This window comes from Cupressus sempervirens, chromosome 8 (assembly GCF_028749045.1).
Source record: "Cupressus sempervirens isolate cs-2001-9-10 chromosome 8, ASM2874904v1, whole genome shotgun sequence".
NCBI classification, from domain to species: domain Eukaryota; kingdom Viridiplantae; phylum Streptophyta; class Pinopsida; order Cupressales; family Cupressaceae; genus Cupressus; species Cupressus sempervirens.
This window is the reverse complement of record NC_143125.1, coordinates 227,325,383-227,334,849: the sequence shown is the minus strand read 5'-3', so window position 1 is coordinate 227,334,849 and position 9,467 is coordinate 227,325,383.

The window sequence follows — 9,467 nt, the reverse complement described above, 5'->3', positions numbered from 1 at the left end:
GACACTTGTGTAGATATGGATCTGGATCCGTCAAATGGAGACAGATTTACTTTGCTCAACTTTCTTTTGAGATCGTTGTTAAAATATCCTCAATTTCTGCCTCCTAAATATCTCATTCTTAGATCTGTGTAATGATCACGCTTCTAAATCTTCTTCGAGTAGCACCGTCTTCTCCTGGATGAAATCCTCTGGGAGGAAGGAGAGGTAGGGCATCGATATGAACCAGATGCCCTCGCCTTCGACAGGCGATTGCGAATATGAAGAAGAGGCCGCCGTGTCTTCTCCTAATAGCACCGTTTTGTCCTTTCACATGGAAGAGGGCAGGCTTTGTTGTAGTGGCAACAACAAAAGGGAGAGCGACAGGGCATCCTGGAGAGGGAGCGATGGAGAGTGTGCAAAATCTGCAACAAGGGATTCCAGCGGGATCAGAATCTGCAGTTGCATCGGCGGGGCCACAATATGCCGTGGAAGCTTCGGCAGTGGACGAAGCAAAAGCTAAAGTCACCCTGCAACGACACGTTCTCCGAGCTCAAAGGCGTTGCCTGCAACAATGAGAGGGTTTACAAGCTCAGCTTTGCCGGATTCGGACTCACAGGCTCGATTTCGCCCATCTGCAGGTATGTCTCCGCCCAGTTGGAAAATTTGCCGTCTGCCGAAGGTAACATTTCCTTTTCTTGCAAAAAAAAAAAACAAAAGCCATGTTTACATAATACATGGTGATATGAACGGTAATGATGAACAAGAGCAGTTTTAATTGGTATCAATTTTCTTCTTCCTTTATTTAGATGTTGTAGTGTCTGTTGTAACATTTTCTTGTCTTTTCATGCAAGATTTTTTTTCTTTTTTTAGCTCTTGACAGAAGCATCATTTACTTTTATTATTGCCTCTTGTCAACCTATTTTTGGCATGTAATCATTCATTGTCAGACAAGTGCAATATTTTATTTTAAATCTCTCTTACTCCTTTATGTGGTTTAAGGAGAAGTTTAAGGATTTTTTTTTTAAAAAGAGGTTTTCTTAGTTTTCAAACTAATTAAAGTTTTATTATTATTTTTACATAACAAGTTAAAAGTTTTTATGCCTTTTTAAAAAATATCCTCATTTATAATAATTCAGGAGGATTCTTGTTTTTATTGGTGGGCCCATCCTTTTTCTCTACTCACTTGTGTTCACCTTGCATGGAGATTTTAACTGATAACTTATGTTTATTGCTCTTCCAAATACTTCTTATTTATCTCAATTATTTAGGTTTATGAGTATCTTACACTATTTCATTATTTAATGATTTGAGTTAATTGATCTATCTGCACATGGTTGCAGTTTTATGCTTTTATAGCATCGTTCCATGCCCATGTTGGCACTTTATGGTTTTATACCATTGATCTACATGATTTATATGATATTTTTTTTTGGGTTGCATAGGGAGCTTAATATTTTTTCAAGGATAACTATGTAGGTCCCCTCAGTATAACTGATACATAGTTTCCTTATCTGGCCCATGGAGTATCCCTCCATCCTATATTGGTGTGCACTCATTTTATATGGAGTTTCCCTCCATTGGATCCTAACTATTCCACTTTGATAGTATAATATCTTTATGGAGTTTCCCTCCATTTGGTTCTATTGGTTCCACTTTGAAAGGTTGATATTTATGGAGTTTCCCTCCATATTGTTCCATTTTTGCTCCTCAATGAAGAGGATGTTATTATTGGAGTTTTCCCCTACAAATTCAGATAATTTGATCCACTTTGAAGGCAATATGTTGTTATATCCTCATAATCCATTCCTTTGAGTATCGTAACAAATCATGATAATTCTAATTTGATCAGCATGTCTCTCTTTTTACTTTATTTTCATATATTAATGTGATAATGATCTGCATACTTTATTGCTTAGATCATGAGTCATGCATGTTATGGATTGATCACCCATTAACTTGCAGTGGGATGATTCATTAAGTGGACTGTCTATATCCACATGATTGATGCAATGTTGATGCACGTATCATTAGTTGGCCTTGTCTGTGGTCATTTGTGCATTAGTATATTTCTTTCATGAGAGACTTATTGCATAAAGATTGGTCATTTTGACCCATATTATGATCATTTTGAGCTTATGACTTATTTTAGATATCATGTTAACTCCATTGCATGTTGGTGAACACATTCGTTTATTCTCATTTCTCTTAGTTCCTCCCTGATTAAATTATTATAACTTCATTTTTTTACTAACTGGACAATTCAATGTACTTCTACTTGTGGATAGTTGTCTTGTTATTCTCTTTTTTTCAGGTGATCCATCAAGGAACCTTCTCGATTTTTCACATATGAAGATGTGTCTATGCTTCCACATTCAAAGGACTCATGTACTTCTCTTGAATCTGCAAATGTACCATATGGCTTGAAGACAATCAAATTACTTCATATTGATGATTAAGTTGCAGATTTTTGTAAAATTATGTGTTTAATACCCTTTGATGTAATTACCCCAAGTAAAGATTAAAGGGGGGTGTTAGAAGTTGTAATCTTTCCTTGGTGTGTTTATAAACCAAGGTTAGAATTCCTTTCTTTATTGTTGTAATATATTAGGATATAAGCCAAGGTATCCTAATATATTTCTTTTTATCCTTTTTCCACTACATCTTATTTTGTCATCTAGTGGAATATGTGAGGACAAGTATTTATTGTAATTTCTAATTTTAGATTATTCCTCCTTAAGAGGAATCTCACACTTGGCCTCACACACTTATGAATGGTGGCATTCATAGACATGGGAGTTACATTCTAACTCCTCTCTCTCATCTCTATTTAAGAGATGACCCTCTTCTCTCATTCACAATGAGGTTTTCTTCCTCTTCTCAATTATTGTATGAGCAATTGCTCTCTTCTTCTCTCTCTCTCTCTCTCTTCCTTCTTAGTCTTTTCATGCCTCATTCATAATGTCACAAGGGGTTTTATTTGCTTTCCCCTTTTCAAATATCTTGTCTCATGGTGTTGGATCTTGAAGCTTTCTATCTCCTATTTTATGGTAATATCTTTTCATGCATTTACTCACTTAGATTCTTTCTTGGTATTGCTTATTTACAGATTTCTTTTTCCATTTCTAACAGATGGAAAGGCCGTACAGTGTGGTACAGGGTGATGTTTGTACGTGAGATAGGCTGTACGTGGAGATGACACAATGGTTGTACGGAGTATGGTAGGAGGAGAGGGTTGTACGATAGGCCTAGCTAACTGTATGATGGGTCTATGTGTCCGTACGGAAGGAGTTATGTGGCCATATAGTGGATACAAGGGGGTATGTGAAGCCATACAAGAAGGTTGTATGGTGGGATGAAGAGGGTCGTACAGTCAATGAATACTACACAAGAGGAGGGTGAATGTCACATAGAATGAAATACGGAACTTGTAGACAATAGAAGGAACAGTAAAGTGCAAGGAAAAACACATAATGTTTATGTAATACCTTATTCATTCAACACAAGAGAATTTGATAATAATGACTTCATCAATTCACAAGATAATAGTGCTCTGATTTTCCAGATCCGAGCAAAGTGCTACAGGCGATGGGATAGGGTGAGGGTTTAATCCCACCAAAATCGAAAGAGCCGAATAAGGAAGATCTTTCACTTCCAAAATGGTGAACAACAAAGAATCCTAACTGAAATTCATAGTACGAAAAATAATCCAAATTGCATACCTAAAGATTACATATAACTCATGCTTAAATACCTGTTAGGGAAAACTTTCCGACGGTGTACAAAGATAACTGACGACAACATAAACTTCAGAAAAAAAATAAAAATGGGTCCGAGCTACATTAAATCAATCGGCCTATTACAATAGTTTTGATAAATGATTTATTTTATAATAGGAACATTACAGTGACATATAAAATGTCCACTTTTTATGGATTTTTCATGTTATTGCATATAAAATGTCCACTTATAAAGACTTTAAGTCATTTAATTCCCTTAAAATTATAAAAATGTTACAAAATGGGTCATAAAAAATATTTTTTTATCATATTTTGAAGTATAACATATAAACATCATTTAAAAGTAACATTTAAATAAACATTTGATTTTTAAAACCAAAAATTAAACTAAAACTATATAGTTATATAGTTACTTTAAGTGAAAAATTTAAAAGTAACTCAATTTAAAATTATAACATAAAGTGCACTATAGTCACTTTAAGTTGAAAATTTAAAGTTAAAGTAACTTATAAACATAACAAAAAATAAATATAAGTTATATTTATCAAAAAGTGGAAGTCAAATTGAAAATATAATATCATATTTTTAATTCGTGCTGTTGCACCCAAAAGGTCCACTTTTGAAGTACTAAAATGGACATATCTTTTGATTGACAACTCCGATTGACCTCTAGGTTAGATTGAATCAAAGGGGAAAACGAAAAGCATGACATGAGCAAAACCAAAGGACTAAAAACAAACAAATGCAAACTCAAAAGAAAAGAACGAATGATAAAGGCTTCAAAAACCAAGCAAAGGCTCAATAGAAAGTAAAATGAAAAAGACTTGATGAAGGCCTTCAATAAAAAGATACATTATATCAATTGGTACTGATTTGGTTGATCAATACTAACCAATGAAATAATGAATTAAATTCAGAGAAATGTGAAACTAATTTGAAATTTTTTTGTATTGTTACCTACATTTTGTGGTGACAAAATGCAAGACAACATAACTAAAGAACTCCGAGAGAGAAACAATCCCTTTAAAGACAATAAAATCTCCCTCGGATCTCATAGTAGATAGGGCAATGAAATAAGAAATTGGTCTTAGACTCAACCTCTACCAAAGAACACAATCTACAAACCCATCCTCTCTATCCATATGGTGATTAGTCTAGATATGAAGATGATGAGAGCCAACTTTGAAAGAGCCTAGAGAGAATCGAAGGGAATGACACCAACGCTGAGCCCCACAATAATACCATCCTGAATCTCAAGAAAATGCTCTATATAAAATGCCATCTTAGGACGTAATCCCCTAAGAGGATTACTCCATGTAGTGATAATGTACTATCTGTAGATATCTTGTCTAACACAGTTGTTAAACTCCTAATGAGAGGGGAGGAGATGAGTAGGAGCATCTAGCGAGAGCTAGTAAGGAGGGAGATGATCAATGTCAATCCTGATCAAACCCAACAGAGAGGTGGCAAGGGCATACCAACAGCAAGATCTAGTGGTAGTGTTGGATCTCCAAATTTGAACAAAAGAGTAGTATGAAATATGAGAGTATCTATGACAATCAACATCAAAGTCCATGAAACCTTGAAGCCAATGGAGAAACCAAATCAAGTCAAAAATGGTTGAAAGTCTAAAAGGATGAGCTCCAAACTCAGAAAAAACAATACTGTGGGGGTGAGTTTGTGACATCTGATGATATTTTCTCAAGTTTGAGCAATCTTTTTTGAATTCATGAAGGGTTTTTGAAGCCCACATTGAAGCATATTTACTCTAATTCATAAGGAAATTGGAGCTGAATTGAGTGAGTTATTGCAAAATTGGGGTCTCTACCCAAAATAATTGAAAATGGCATAACTTTCAGATCTTAGTGAAATTCTTCTTAATTTTTTAAGGGTTTATGAGAAGTCTATTGAATAGTCTATAACAAAAGAATCAATAAAGTACCAAGTGAAAAAAAAAATATGATCAAAGGTGTACTAATGCAACTCTACCTCAACAGAGGCAAAAGAAGATGAAATTGAATGACACATCACCATAAGTATCGCTATTGCAACAAAAACTTCAAAACTCCCTCTTAGCAAAAGAGAGATCTTCAATTTGTCAGCAAATGACAAGCATACATTGCTGCAATAAAAAAGAATGTCAACAACATCTCATCATAGAGAAAAAATTGTTATTTGAGCATAACAATATTTTCCATTGCTATTCTTAGAGGATGAATCAAAATAAAAAATAGAAAATAAATTCATGGAGTCACAGATGACTTCACCATGGCTACTCCTAGAGGATGGAACAATGAAAGATCCCTGATGGATGCCCTTGTTGATCTATTGTAGTTTTTAAATTAATAAACTATATTTTCTTGTGACTTCTTTGATGGTCTTTGAGAATAGACAGAAGTTGCAGAAGGTTTTTTGTTTTTGTTTTGTGTTTTTTGATAGTTTTCACAATAGTAATGAATAATGAACAATAAACATGAAAGGAGACTGAAAATAAATAAGAGCATAGAGCCAAATCAGAATTTGCTATAAATCGTACCAAGCAGATTTCTGATTTATAAAGCCCAATACTAAATCCAATGCAGTTCCAAGGTGCTTACATCTAACAATGATGCCAAACTGGTTGGTGAATAATGAACATGAATCAAGGATACATCTGAAGCTGAACACAAACATTTCCTATATTTCAAGTGGGGTGTACCTGCTGCAAATGGCGGCCCTAAGACTGCAAGGATCATGTCCCAGCTAAAAGAATCAATCTGCAATGCTGAAACCATAAATCTGCAACCTGAATCCACAATAAAAAATGGCGTACTCTATCCTTGATAGCAACTAATACCACTAAAAAATTCAATGCTAATAACTGCTGAGGGCTACGTCCTAGCCAGTCCAGAACTTGGGGTTTGCATCCCAGATGAAGAATTGCTCTCTTAGAGCCAATTCACAAAAACAAGTTTTTCAATATGCAAAAGATGATTTTAGAATGAAGCTTCCATCTCTTTATAACCCCCCTCTCAATTGCAAATCGAACTCTAAGTGTCTCCAAGTGGCGTTGTGTAGTGAAAGTGTTATAATTTCTTATTTTAAAGTGGTCATGTTACTAGAAAATGACCTTTTTCCTCATAGATAGAATTCCATTCATTGAAATGCCCTGAGACCAAAGAGAAAGATTTAGAGAATTTCGAGACCTTTCCAATGAGCTATCACATCATAGGATGTGCATCTAGACGAGGCTAAAAAATCCCTTATTACTCCAAAATGGCTAAAACTTAACCTTATTTAATTATTAAACGCTAACTTAGGATATATTTAAAATATAACCCAAATAGCCACAAAATGCCCAATTGACATCACAAACCATAAAATCATCCTGTCACTTGTCTGTAACTAAATTCAGAAATCAAGGATCGACTGGCAATCTCATCCCTAAAATCTAGGGATGATCCTAAAATTTAGGAAACAAGACTTATCCCTCTGAAACTGAACCCAAAGAGTAATCTCATGGAGACCCAACCCTGGGCAAGATCATACCTCCTAAAAAGTAGGAACTGCCTCCTAAAAACAAGGAACATCTCCCAACTGATCAATAACTGCCAGAATATCAAGTCCCCAACACTGAATAAACCATACTGGGTATCTATCCAACCTTGTCAGCGTACAAGACCCCATAATAAGCTGACTCACATGTCTCTGCTAGACTGAGCTAGAGTGGGGACATGACAAACAAGGGATTTCACCTTGAACTTCTCTTGCAAAGAACTCATTAACAAGGGATTGCTCCTCAAAACTCTCTCGCAGAGAAGAACTCATTAACAAGGGATTGCACCTTGAACTTCTCTCACAGAGAAGAACTTATTAACAAGGGATTGCACCTAAAAATTCTCTCACAGAGAATAACTCATAATCATGTGCAAAGAATCATTGAAGTTGAGAATCTCTCTTAACAATTGTATCATTCTTCACTATACCAAGCTTATCTTTGAAGTAGCAAAATTTCACTCTCAGAAGTTGCTTGGTGAAATTATCTCCAATTTGTTCCTTTGTAGAGATCTACTTAAGCTCAACCATATCTCTTAAGCAGCAATATTTAATTTCCACATGTTTGGTTCTGTGGATTAATTGAAAGCTTCACATAGCTTTGGTTATCACAAAGAATCACTGTAGGCTCCAAAGGTTTCCCAAACAAACATGCAAGCAATTCTTGAATCCACACAACTTTTCTTGCAGCCACACAAGCTGCAATACTTTTTTCTTCAACTGTACTTTGAGAAATACAAGACTATTTCCTGTTACACACTGAGATCATAGCTCAACCTAGACGAAAACAACATCCTGAAGTGCTCTTCCTATCAGGCACACAATTTTCTCAATTTCAATTAGAGAACCCTGCAAGTTCATCTCTATACATGAAGACTTTTCACATGAAGAATATTTTAAACCATATCCCACTATACTACAAATATGTCTCAATATGTGTTTGGTTGCCACAAGGTGGATTTGTATTGGTTCACACATGAACTGACTCAAAATATAAATAACACATATCAGACCTTATGTTAACCAAACACATTCAAGAACCAATTAATTGCTCTACATAGTAGGATCTACTAAATCTGAAGTGGTTTCATACTCATGTAACATTTGTCAAATTGGCTTCCATAGCTATCACCATAGACTTACACTCTAAGTGGTTTCATACTCATGTAACATTTGTCAAATTGGCTTCCATAGCTATCACCATAGACTTACACTCTAACATACCAAATTTCTTTAAAATATACAATAACATGTTTGCCATACCTCTAGCCAAGAAAGTAATGCAATAAACCAATATCTTTCATCTAAAATTTAGAAGCTAACTCATTACATTTGACAATGATATAATTGCCACTAGTGAGAAACAAATCATCAACATAAATCACTCGGATAAACACTTTGTCATCTTTTACTTTGAAGTATAAATTTGGATCAACATCATTCTTTTGAAGCCCAAACTTAAAAGATAGTAATCAATTCTCTCATACTAAGTACGAGGATCTTTCTTAAGACCATAGAAGACCTTTTGTAGCTAGTGCTCATGCGACTCCCTACATGAATCACAAAGCCCTTTGGCTGCTCAATGGACACTTCCTCTTCAATAATGCCACAAGAATGATGTTTTTACACCATTTGATAAAGCTTTTAACCTGTAATTGCTGCAACGACTATGATGGTTTTGACAGAAGTGTAATGTGCTATAGGTGTGAAGATCTCTTCATAGTCTATGCCTTCCTATTGTGAAAAAACTCTAGCTACAAATCTAGCTTTATATTTTTCTATATTTGCATCAACTGCAAATTTTACTTTGAACAACCATTTAGAAGAAACAACAAATAACTTTTAAGCCCTATGAACAATGTCCCACACATCATTTTTGATGATGGATTGATACTCCATCATGGCATCCTTCCACACTTGCTGATTTGAAGCCTCTTCAATACTGGAAGGCTCATATGCTATAATGTGGTTCATCAAGCATAAGAAGGGTTAAGAAAATATGGTTGTTGATGCTCTATGCAAGAGATCATGATGGTGCAAGAGTTCCAACTCCAAAGTGTAGGGATAGATGCACTAAAAGGTGATGAAGTAGGTTTAGTTGGAGCTGAGGATGAAGGGTGAGTTAACGACTTACCACCCAGCTAACCAATGAAGCTTGAGAGCATATTGGATACAAGGGAGATCAAAAGGACAAGGCACAAGGTGTATAACGAGTAC